Raw genomic sequence first — 13,173 nt, forward strand, 5'->3', positions numbered from 1 at the left:
TTGTTTGGATCTATGAGGGGTATGTGTCTTCTACAGCAGCAGAATAGTGTATGTTTGTGCAAACAGGGTGCTGTGGATGAGCTGAACTTCTCACAGGAATTCGGACACATCTACCAGCAGTCTCTAATTTCTTCCCAGCTCTTGAACTGAGATTTGGGAGAGCAGACACAGTAGAGATGGGGCACTGAAAGAGAAGTGGTGAGCAGAGATGGAGACTCCAATAACTGGAGTTAGACCAATGCTGATAAAGGCCTGGGACAGATCCCTGGAAAAGGGAGAGGCTAGGGTTGGTCACCTGAGGATACCAACCAACCAACCAACCACGGGGAGTGTCAGAGAATACAGACTGGCTGGTCATGGTGTGTTTCCATAGTGTGCATTTTAATATATAATACAGTTTAATCTGTTTTTCTCCTAGAGGGAGGAAGTGGAAGAAGAGAATATCAGAAGGCTTAACTAGCTCAGGAAAGACTGCTTGTGTAGATTTGATGCTAAGATAATAAATGGAAAGGCTGAAAAATTATCTGTGTATGACTTGTGCATTATCTGTGCTTTCTGACTTGAGGTGTACACAGGAGCAGCAGTGCCTCTGAGAATTAGCAGCACCAGTCTGCATGAACTTGATGTTCATGAATAGGTACATTTACTGAGCCAGATAACTAATTAATGCTTGTTTGAACAAGGGGAATAGAGATTTATGTAGTAACATTGATAGCAACAGTGATCTTAAGGATTACATAGAAAGCAAGCTAAATATTGATTAGCAGGAGGAGGGCTGGAGTTTTACCTCATGTTCTCTGAAAGAAAACAGGACAAATATAGTACCTTTGGATTAGCCTGCCTTTAAAATGACCATCCCCAAAGCTGTTAATAACCAGTTTTGAGAGCAGGTATCTCATCCTGATGCAGTGTTGGTTGCACTTGCTCCAGCTCAGAGCTCTCACTGAATGCAAAAATTAAAGACATTGGTCATGTGTACTGACCTGCACCACTGTCAGCAGCAATTCAGACCCTTCTCTTCCTCAGCACAGTCTCATGTATGTTCTGATGTCCTGGTTTACATGATTTTGTGCTTTACCCCTGCATTTAGGTTTTTTCTTTAGCCTGGATAATACAGACTTTACTGCAATTGATTAATTACAATTAAAATGAACAAAACTGTGCTCCTTAGGAACTTCTGCATCCTGTATTTTCCTTGCACAACTTTAGAGAGCTTTCCTTTCAGTCTGTGTACCTACTTAAAATTCATTAAAGTGCATGTTTGGGGAAACATTGCAAATTTGAAGAAATTAATTATGATCAAGTTATAATGTTGTCTAACTGTTTTACTGTGTAAGCTACAAGAGGTGAGGGCAATCATTTGAGTGCTTTCTTACACAGGACCACAGTGACACGAGAAGCAATTTAGTTAATTATTACGGCTTTTCCAGAGATAATTTGCATGCAACAGGCTGAGTTTGTATATAATGACTGTGTGAGGACATGATGTGTTTGCCAGTGTGCAGTTTTGATAGCAAGAGTAGCTGTGAGCACTGGTTAAAAAGCTCCATAGCTCTTCAAGGCAGTAAGAGTGGAGGGAAAATGAAGGAAGGAAAGAGACAGCCCTAAAAGCACTGTCTGTATGTAGTGAAGGCAACCAATCTGTCCCCAGGGTGACATCACTATGGGAAAAACAGAAAACCTTTCATGGATTTTTTGTTAAGCAGTATTTTAATTTCAACTTTTGTAGCTTTTATAAAATGAATTTCTAATGCAGAAATTTCCAACAGACAATTCAATAAATCCAATACTCCCTAGAGGATGCTCCTGTCTGATTTGTACAAGTTTATAGTGAAAGAGCAACATCTATGATGTTCTCTCTTTATTCTAGTGCACCATGCCATAGTTTTTGAGGCACACAAGAGTTCTGAAGGTCTTAGCAGAGATGTAACCATGCTGAGTTGTGGCTTAGTTGTGGTTTAAAGTGTGTGACCAAGAGTTTAAGGGTACTCTGTAGCAGTTTGTCTCAGCAGCAAAACTGCATCTCTAAAAGGTGATCATCAAAGCTATGCAGTTATCACACCATGGTTATCAAATGGTAGGCAGTTCACCTGGACATTTCCATTTATTCTCCCAAAGAGCCCTAAAAAAAGAACTTTTTTTTTTTTTTTTTTTTTACATCATGCTCCTGAACGATGTGCCTGATTAGCTTCAGCTAATCCTTGGACTCTGGACTGCTAGTTCAAACACCATTTTCCACCTATTTCAGGTAAGTTATTTGCACTACCTCCCTTGCTGCCCTGTGGAAACTGAGTTTTCCTGCTGCTCTGGAGTGATGTAGAAGGATGGATTTGGGAACCTCCTGAGCTGAGAGCTGCATGGAAGGAGGATGAAGAGTATGGCAGGTGGAAGCTCTGCATGCCCTGTGATGCAATGTGATGATGCAAAGACTGTCTCAGTTAGAGCAGATGCCTAAAGAATATTCTCTTCTGCATTCACAGAAAGAGCTGTAAAGGGACAGAAATGTTTCAGTGGAGCTTGGTTTTTGGCCAGGTTGTGGAAGGATAACCAGGAAAAGCCTCATGTTCCAGCTCAGATGTGCAGAGGAGTAGTTTTTCGTTCCTAAGCAATTAAGGTCATTTCAGCAGTGACTTGTTCTGACAGAGTCTTAAAACTTGTACGTAGCGTTAGGAAAAATGGAAACAAAATGCTGATTGCTTTGGATTTACACTGACTGACACTTGAGGTAATTATCAGTCTCTTTATAAACAGTGGTACTTTAATCTAATTACGAGAGGATTTAGTGCCAAGCGTTTTGCCCCATGGTGAAATCCTTGAGATGCAGATGAGATGGCTGGCAGTGAAATTCTTTGCAGTAAAGCTTGCCATCTACTGGCACATCACCCGTACTGCCAGAAACATGGCCATACCTGCAGCTATTACAGGAACTGGCACAAAGAACTTAATATAAGAAATGCCAAAAAAAAGACGGTTTTAGTTTGGGGTTTTTGCTTTTGGATAAGATTATTTAAATTAATTGAAGTGATCTTGTTAGTGTATGAATAATTCAGCACATACAGCTAATCAGCACTAAAAATGCATGATTTTGGCTGGTAAAGGCTTCTGAATGATCAGAAACTACTGTAGTGATACAAAACAATTTTTATGATGTTAGAAATGCATGTCATTGAAGGTAGGCCAAAATTAAATTAGGGAAAAGTTATCATAAACAGGGAAGGGATTTTGAAATGGCCAAAGCATTTTGGCACAGATAATCTGATTATCTGTTAAACCATTGTTCCTCAGTAAAGGAGGTAATTTTGAAAAGCTCATCTGCATATCTTTCCTGACAATTTCGAGGTGTTTTGTTCTACATCCTGTTTGAATCAGAGATTTACTGAGTTCATGTCCATTTTTCAAAACACTCTTCTAAGTTAGGTTGATAAGATCAAAAGTAAAGTGAATTGATGATCCCAGATTCTGACAATTAGCAATCTCAGCCACTCAAAGCCCCTAGATAAATCCTTTGCAATCTGTTTTGAGTCCTTTGTGTCAAAAATGTCTTTCAGCAAAGACTTGTTCTTTCAGGACACGACTCTTCCTACGAGTTGGTGAATATCATAATCAGTGGCAGCATTTAAATTTAAATTTCAATCACTGCTAATCATGCTGTTATGAACCAGAGCTCACTTGGCTGTGGCCATGCCTGCACTTTACTAATCATCTCATTGTGCCTGAAGGCTGCTTGTAATTTGCAGTGCTGTTCCTCAAATGTGCCTTCTGCCCCTGAAGGAGGACTCTAAGCTTCACAGAAGCTCTCATCACTAACAACTTCGGAATCTTTTACATATGCTGCAAGATTTTCTGACCTTCTCAACAGAGCCAGTCTATTTTCTAGGGGAAAAAAAGTCTATGATAAGGTAGAGAATTTCTTAATACCCATATAATCATCATCACTGATGATTTTACTGTGCTTTGAGGAATTTTTTCCTTTCCTTTTTTTTTTTTTTTTTTTTTAAACAAAGAGTTATTACTTTACCCATTTGAATTAAAACTAGGAAGCTACACCAGCCAGTGCAGATAAGGCAGTTCACAAGAAAACCTGACTTTTACTAAGTCATAAATTTTGGGGAAAAATGGATAGCAAAAAAACCCTGGTCTATGAGTTGTGAGATTAAATTTTAAAAATACTTTTAAGGAAAGAAAGATTGAATTGCAATAGCAAGATTTTTGGGTCTATAAAAAACCCCAACTCCAACATCACAAAATGTGTTACCTGTGAGTTTGTTTGTTTGGGGTTTTTTGTTTGTTTGTTTTGGGGAGGGAGTTTGTTTATTTTTTATTTAATTAATTTAATTTTATTAATTTTATTAATCTTTTAAATTTTATTGACATCTTGTTGGTGGTCAGTCACTAGAAAGAAAACTAAATCACAAATGAAACAACCAACCACTGCTTCTCTTAGTGCTAGTACTTCAGTCTGGATACTGTTGAATTAAAACCAGAATACAGCTTAGTTCACAGCTAAAGGCTTGCATTGTAATCAAATCAGCTCACCAAAAAAGTCACAGGAGAACATGATGGTAGCAAGGGTTTAGATAGCCCAGTGGCTGGAGTCAGAAACATGAACCTTCAATTCTCGTGCTCATTACTTGTTTGAAACCTGCCCTTGGGATTTTAAAACAAGTGTGTGAATCTGTGTCACTGAAATATCAAGCTCTGTTGCTATCCTGAGATCTTGAAATAATTATCATTTAACTGGAAATATTAAAATATTGCCCAAGGCATTTACTGCTGCATTGAGGAGCTGTGGCTTTGGTGTAACTAATCCTCTCTCCAGTTATCTGCAGTGCACTGTGACACAAAAAATACAATTCATCATTGTGACAATAGCTTCCCTGCAAAGACAGCCTTAGAAAGTTGTGGGTGTGCAGATAAATGTTCAGTCTTAGTGTATCATGAATTACCAGGGAAGAGATAAGCACAGCTGCATAATCAGCAGGGACAGAGGTTGGGATCAGGTACCTTTACCATGGACTGAAAGGCAGAGATGTCACTCCTGCATCAACATTTGGCAGATGGGGAAGGAAAGGAGAGCAAACCATGTTCTGGATAAAACAGAGCCAGGTAAGGGGCTGTCTTAGCCCTCAAAATAGCTTTTCCATGTGAACAGATAATTTCAGTTTTTCCACGCAATCTCAAACTTTTAAAGTATTTCACTAATACAATTTTACCCCTTCCCAGCTCCCAATACATTTGTATTAGCATTTTAATTATTCACTGTGATGAGCACCTTGTAGTTACTGTGGTGCCATTTGTCCTTTGCAAGCTTCACCTGAGAGGAGATCATCAGCCCCCAGACCCTCCCTGCTCCCTCCACAGCTGGAATCATTATTCCTCAATCTGCTCAATGGAAAATCCTACTTTGGGAAGGGATGATCAAACTTTTGCCAAACCAGCAAGCACTTGTTGTGTCTGCAAATACTGTGGTCATAAAGAGTTAATCCTGAATCTTTAACTTCAATTGTGTGTCCAAAACATCCTAGCATGTTGTTATAGAAACCACTTTCAGGCTTTAAATCTGGAGTCACGTTTATTACCATAGTAACCAGCACCACACACAGGCAGGAAAGGAAAAGGGTGGTTATACAAATATTCCATTGCTATCAAAAAAGCCAAATTTGGTTTTAGGTACATTTATATCAGCAAAATCAAGGAAAGTAAATTAACTTATTTTCTGAAGAAAAAGTATGGTACATTAATGTAAGAGTAACAATAGAATAGCATTAAAATTTTAAAATGTTGTTTAGGCAACACTTTAAAGCTATTTGTGATTGAAATTACAGAACTGGTTATTAAACCAATGTCTGCATTTTACTCTTCCCTAAACTTTTCTGTTCACACTGACTTGCTGCTGCTCCCTGAGAATAAAGGCAGTCAGTCTCTGGCTGGCTGTCATTGTCCTTCACTGTATTTTAACATTTGTGCCACCCCAGACTCCTTACTCCATGAGCACTGCAGCAGCAGCAGCCCTTACAGCTGCCCCCACTGACTGAACTGAGCACCACAGCAATGGCATCAGTTGTCCCAAATAAACAAACAAAAATGAGGTAAATGCCTTCTTTACTTCTAAATGTAAATAATTTTTGGCTTTCTCTTTATTTGGCATTATACCCTAGTGTTTGTGCTGGGAACAGGAGGAGAATCAGGCCCAGGAGCTCACCAGGGCTCCTATGCATTGAATTTGGAGGATTTTTGGTTCAATTGGACATCAAGGCACAGTGCTACTAGCAATGCAAACAGACTGGTTTCTAATGAGAATGAAAGATTTTATGCTCTGCTTCTTTTCATTTAGCACTAGAGCACTACAGTTTAAGGTGGTAGTGTACTGCTTTTACTGTGCACAGATATTTTTGTTTGTCTAAGATGTAGAACCGTGGCTGATCAGGCCAGGAGGCAGCTGATATCCATTGCAGTAAATGTTGTGGACACAGATGTAGAAACTGAATTTATCTCTGCTGTGCAATACTTGCTACTGTACACACTCTCCCTGAATGTAGCTCTCCCTTTTAAGAGTTTCATTATATTTGTCCTAATTTTTATCTTCTAAATCTGCAGAAGAGAAGCAACACAAGTATAGTGAGGTATTCCTTGTCCGTCTTGAAGTGCTGAAATTTTTTTTTTTCAGTTGAAGTCACACAGCAGAATTTATTCTTAATAGTACAGAACAAGGCTGCTCCACACAGGGACATAGGAGATAAATAGATGGGTGAGCAGCAACTGCAATACATGGTAGTGGGAACCTGTGGGCCAGCTTCAAACTTTCCTTTCTATCAGCTCTTCAGAGGTAAAGAACATAGAAAATTTATTTTGCTCAAAATCTGAAGCAATTTTATTTAGGTAATAAGCTTGATTGCTTATAGGAAAGATTTGGTGATTTTGTGGGTTAAATATCTTTGTCCCAAGGATTCGATCAATACCTTTTCTACCTGAACTGCTCTTAAGGCTTCATTAAAGCTGGGGACATCCTCAGCATGTAACTCAGGATACAGAGCCACGTGTTAAAGATCTCTCCTGTGAGATGAAAAGTTTTGCCAGAAATAAAGAGAGATAACCTTAGTGGTTTATTTAGAGGTGTGAATTATATCTTACACTTTAAAATGTTATCCTGGATTGCCTTTGGTGAGGTTTCTTGGCACGCCTAGATGAACTTGTTTGGATGGGTGGATTTGTGGTGCCTTTGTGAGAGGTGTTGCTCCTGCCTTGGGCACTAAAGCCACAAGCATCTACATCAAGTCTTGTAAAATGAATGGAAGCTCAATCTGCTGTTTGTAAATCCAGTGTCAGAACACACTGAGGGGTGCAGGTGTTGCTGAGGAAGAGGAAAGATGAAAGCAGTGCTTGCAGTTGGGAAGATACCAGCTGTATTTGCAGCTGTGCTAGGAAGGAAGGACAACGTGTACCCCTGGAAAGTGGATGCCTGGCCAAGTAACAAGGGAAATGGTGCCAGAGCTAGAAAGGGCTGCAGAAGGACCAAAGCATGGTCTCCTTCTCTGCATCGGGGAGGGATTTTCAGGAACACAGAGGGAGTAACACAGCAAAACACTGTCGGTTTGTGAGTTTGGGTGAAATCCAGTTGCTCCTGCTTCTGTGTGAATTCCAAATAGTGGAAAATATGGAGCAAAGAAGAAGTTTGTCTCTTGAAGAGGCTGGAGTCCAGGAAGAGTTTAAGGCATTTTTGTAAGACAGAGGCCTCCAGTTGCCACTGAGGAGCTGGCTCCTCCTGAATTCAGCCTCAGGAAGGAGCTGAGGGCTTGGCTGAGCTGGGGCTGCTGTCCCTCCAGCAGACCAGCTATTGCTGAATTGCAGTGCTGAGGTTTGGTTTAGGTGAGAACATGCAAGCAGCCTGGCTCCCACTGTGCTCAACCACTAACACAGGAGAGAAAAGGCATTCAGAAATGCTGCCAAATGCTGCTAAGAATCCCTCCAGTAGAGGGGCTAAAAACCGAGTAAAACGTTGATTTAATGTCCAAATTCTGGGTCCATGTGTTGTTTGCATTTGAAAGACATTACAAGATACCCTCTTCAGTCTCCTTTAGTTGTGGTTCTGCCATTAATTACTTCTTTCCTTTTGTAATATGAAAAGAGCATGAAGCAGTGATTCTGAGAATACAGAATACAGAAGACACACTTATCTGTGAGTCATAACTGGATAAGCTTAAAGCCCTCATTGTTAGGAATTCATCATAGCAGCCTGTAACATGGGGCAACTCTTAAAGTCTCTGGGTGCAAAGCCATGCTCTGATATGTGTAGATATTGAGATTGCCTGTGGTAGGTTCTCAGTAACACAGCTAAGGACTAGAGGTTCCTGATGACTTCAAACTGCAGCATATCAAAGTCATGATGCTGCTTCTCCTGTCTCCCCAGACTTAAAAAAAGTAATCAGCCCTGTGACAGATCTGCATTACGTGGCAGTGCACTGTGCTTTAAATGCCACAGGACTCAGAAGAAAACTTCAGTGTGGCTACAATGGGCAGTAAGCACAGAGAAAGCAAGGCCATGCTTTTCCAGCATGAACTTTGTAGAAGAGTTCACATTCCAGCCCTTTCTATTATGTGCTAAATTATTTTCAATAGAAATCACCTACAATTAGCTCTACATGAACTAATTACCAACTGGGATTTCAAGACTGCTTGGGGAAAGTCGCAGCTCCTGTGTTTTGGGGCAGGCTGGAGTGTCACAGGGAACTGGCACAACCCGAATTTCCTCAGCTGTCCTGCTGAGCCCCTGTGCTGAGGGCAGCTTCCCCTAGAGCCAAGGGCATAACACATCATGGTGATGTGATCCTGAGCTGCACAAGCTGCCCTCTCCAACTTCACAGAGACAGAAATCAGTCCCAGGCCCAGCAGAAGGAAATTATCACGTGAACTTCTGCAGAGGGCTGCCCTTTTGAACACAGTTCCACTGGCCCATGAAAGTGAACACAGTCATGGCTCTGATACAAAATCTGTGGCAGCTTTCCTGACCTGCAGACTGTATTGTAGCATCCTAAAAACTCTACTGACTTGCAACACGACAAGAATGAATTTGTTTCATAGTTTTACCATTCTTTTTTCCAGAGCAGGCTCAGAAGCACTGAGGAGGAGCAACTGTCCCAAAAGAAAAGTAGGTATTGAAAACCCACTATATAATTAGGGATACCTTTCTCTTAAACCTTTTTTAGATGCTTCACTTTAGAAGTAAAACCAGAATATTCACCAGCATCAGGGTATGCCCAGGAGTCTTCCTTGGGGGAATATGCTAAGAAATAAGCCTTCCATATTAGAAGAATATCACTAAAAGTCAAATTGTTAAAGGTTAATGTGGTGGCATGCTTTAGAATAAAAAACACTTGCCACTAGGGCATTAAATATCTGCTACAAGTAAAGAGGTGTCCAGCAGGCCTTTATCAAAATTAGATCAGTACCATTTTTGTCAGTAAAATTATGAAAAATTTTGAACCATGAATAAATGAATGAATGTTTATTCACCAGTAGCAATCAGTATAGTAGAGTAGTTTCTTGATGGGTTTTTAAATTTAAGTTTCTATTTCCCCATTTATTTCTCCTTTATTTTCTCTGTCTATTTAATGTATGGAAGAGGTAGATCTAAGTCCTCATCTCTCATTCCTTTCCTAGTTCTCCCTTCCGTGCCTTAGATTTTTTTCCATGCATTCTACTTTTCTTCCTCTGAGGCCTGATCCAGAGCAGACTTGGGTTTCCAGGGCAGGGATGGGAAATTACAGTAAGTTTTTGTGGCTGGTGAGTGAGCCCACAGTAATTGTAGCCCCAGGACACAATGTCAGCAGCTCCACAGGATAACACAGATGCCTGTGAGCTCTGCTGAAGTGCTCACACTCCTCAGGATGATCCAGAGGACAATGACACTGCTCTGGCCTGCTATTCCCCTGGATATCAGATTTAGCCATCCTGTTGCAGTGACAGGGGAATTTTGTTTCACACAGATCTGTTCTAAAGACACACGGAGAGCTCTGGGTGTTGGTTGGGGAATGGAAAATAAAAGCTCAGCAAGCAGGAGCAGGGAACAAAAGACTCCATGGCTTGACATCCACGTACTTACTGCATCTCAAGAAACTTTGGTGCCATACAATGATGAAAAAACCGAAAGAAATAGCCTATTTTGGGGGAAGGGGCCTTTGTCACAGTATCAGTCCAGACCTGCCAGTACAGGGTACATTATAGGGCAGCATCCTGCCCTGCTTTATGTTAAATTGTGCTAGATAAATAAAGGAGATGTGTGTGACAGTAAGGGTCTGGCCAGAAAAAAAAATTAGCAAAGATTTCATGGCAATAATGAATAAGTGATAAATATCTAGTGACTATCTTGCTGGGAGAATTTTTTTTCAGAGAGATCTATGATGGGGCTGGTTTTATGATCCCAAAGGGCATCACACATCATGGTGTGCTGAGAGGCTGCAGAACAGATTGAGAAGTAGTTCTCAGTACTTAATACCTAGGGATCCTCAAAAGCCATTTCCTCTTAGGATCACATTTCCTTTGATCATTTGGGTTATTAATTATAGATACCTTGAACAGAACAAGGCACTGTTACTGTACTCCTCAAACAGTATCTCATTTAAAAGGAACAAAATATTGTACTTAATTAGGGGTTCAGCTCTGGTGTCTTTTCAAGGCACTTTGGTATTGATTTGACCATGATAGCCTACTGTATCAAATATTATACCATTAATAATAAAGGGAGCTTGTAGACATAAAAGTGTAGGAAGGAAGCACCAAAATGTTTGTCATTCAGCTTGCCAGAGCAGTTGGAGTATAACCATCCAATATAGCATTTAGAATAAATGCTACATTCTGTGGTTCAGAAGTGTCTGCACTTATTTGGAGACCTTTCTTTTGTGCCATTTTCTTAATTGTATCAAGACCATGCTTCATCGAGTGGATTCAGGCAGAAGCATTTGAAGCTTAATTTTCTCTCTGGATAAATGGAAGCATATTTTTTCTGCCTTGACTATTTAGGCTAATTTTGCCTCTGTTCTGTTTTTGTCTTACCTGTGCTGTGGTCATCATGAAATTATCTATAAAAATTAACCATGTGAGCATCAATCTGCCTGTGTGCATGTTCACTTTACTCTCAGCATGTGTTGATTCATCCTTGCCATCAAAAATTGTATTAATTGACTGAGAGATGTTTATTTCTGTTAAGTTCTGGTCTCATAAGAAGCTTGACAATCATTTTCTTCACGCTGCAATCTTAGAGATGTGTGGCAGAGATACATTCAGGATTTACTGAATTGCATTCACGGGTTACCTGTCGGAAAGCAGAGGGTTTCTCTCCCCTGCCAGGTGGGTCACGTTCCTGTTGGGCTGCATAGGCAGGGGCAGGGGCAGGGGCAGGTCTGTCAGCAGGTCACAGATGGGCAGCTCCAGGCCCCTGCTCCTCCTGGCTCAGGGACCTGCAGGGGGATGGGGCCAAGGTCTCATGGAGCCCTGGAGCCCATGCCTGTGCCACCTCGTTTGGCTGTTGGGTGCCAGGATGGCCCTGCAGTTTGGGAGGTGCTGGAGAAGAGCCTGTCTCTCTGAGGAGAGGGGCAGTGCCTGGCCACCAGCCCTGCTGTTCCCAGGGGCTCTGAGACAAAGGGAACAAGCTTCGGGTGGCTTCCCTCCCTAATTTATTTAGGGAGAAGACATTAATCTGCAGTAATGGAGAGGGGAAAAGATGCTCCTCCTGGAGGAGCAGTGCTTGTGTGAGCTCCAGGGAACACCGCAGGTACCTACAGAGCAGTGTTGATGAGCTTCTGCTTTGCAAGGGATGAGCTTTAACTGCACTTTTCAGGTAAAATGTGGATTGTATGCATGCCAAGATAGTACAAAGTAGGTATTTTTATGTATTTTTTTTATTACCTAGGTGTTGTTGTAACTACTAAGAATTTGAACTAGTATCAAAACTATATGTGCAGGGATTTCTTTTCTAAAAAAATCAAATGAACAAACCACAAAATGAAACCCATCAACCCTCCCCACATGGTTCCTGATGAACAGAATTCCTACTCAAATCAACAGTAATTTTGTCAAATTGTTGAATCACAATGCTTAACTTGTCAAGTACAGCACTGTAGTATGTCCATGCTGTACCCAGTTAAGGAGTTGCTCAGAAGTTTAATTCAAGCAGAGAAGTAGATACTAAACTTACCCCACTTGTGCTGAGTTTTTTACCTGTTGTCACAACATTTGGCATTGGTCAGACTGATTGCAATGCTTTCTTTCTAGGCTCCTCTCTTCTAATTTGTGAGCTAACAAAACAAAATTCTACTTTATTATTAGCAAAGGGAACTAAAGCTCCAGCTAACCTGATTTCTTTTTTCTGTGGCCTTCTTTCTTTTCTGGTTGTCCCCCAAAAGGGATTCCAGTTTGGCATACTTGGGAGAAAGTGTAGCTGGAGAGTTCCAAGGCAGCATTTCACAGTAATTCAGCATCCCTGCTCCCCAGGAGATGGGCTGAAGTGTCTCCCATAACCTGAACTCATGGCAGTAAGAGGGATTGCTATCTAGGAACATCTGAATTTCAAGTACAGAACCCGTAACTTCCAATTGCCTTTGAGATTACTTTTGCCAGCCTTGGCTGAAGACTTTCTTAAATCAGCTTTTTATTAAAAACTCACTAGGAATGTGGTTTAGAAAAAGCAAAATCTTATTTTGACTAGCCTATAAATCGTCACAGTTCATCAACAATTTTCATAACACTTTTCCTTTTTCTTCTCCACACTGCCATGGCTGTTTGCTGCAGTGATTGAGTTTTCTTAACTGTCAGAACAATGTCAGGACAATGTGAAGACAGTGTCAAGGCAAATATAGAAGGGTGACAGTGTGAAGGAGGGAAAGAGAAAAGAGCTGTCAGTACTCAGAGTGCTCTCTAGAGAAAATATTTCCATGATAAAACCATTGTCACCATGCGCTGAGCAAGAGAGAATAAAGTGGAGGTAATTAAGTTACTGCACTAGGAACATGTCTGGATGACAACTTGGAGGTAAAGAAGAACTTAGAAAAGCAGTTTGTGAGGATGGCTTTTGTCAATTACTCTTGTCCCATATCATCTCCTAGATGATGCTCCCTAATACTTTTTTCTCTTTCTAAGCTGTGTACCTCAGGGAGGAAAGCCATTGCATTGCCCAGCAAG

The 13,173-nt window shown here is 40.8% G+C and overlaps 1 protein-coding gene and 1 long non-coding RNA gene across 2 annotated transcripts in view; one reads left to right on the forward strand and one right to left on the reverse strand.

Annotated features, from left to right (window-relative positions):
• The window catches only part of CRB1 (crumbs cell polarity complex component 1), a 95,518-nt gene that overhangs the window by 69,646 nt on the left and 12,699 nt on the right, over window positions 1-13,173 (reverse strand). The gene's annotated exons all lie outside the window — the stretch shown is intronic.
• LOC148222848 (uncharacterized) overlaps window positions 8,982-13,173 on the forward strand; it is a 31,963-nt gene continuing 27,771 nt past the window's right edge. Inside the window, exon 1 of the long non-coding RNA XR_015805498.1 lies at window positions 8,982-9,145. This is a non-coding gene — a long non-coding RNA (uncharacterized LOC148222848). The remainder of the gene's footprint in view (window positions 9,146-13,173) is intronic.

Source organism: Sturnus vulgaris, chromosome 9 (assembly GCF_052056855.1).
Source record: "Sturnus vulgaris isolate bStuVul1 chromosome 9, bStuVul1.hap1, whole genome shotgun sequence".
Classification (NCBI taxonomy): Eukaryota; Metazoa; Chordata; class Aves; order Passeriformes; family Sturnidae; genus Sturnus; species Sturnus vulgaris.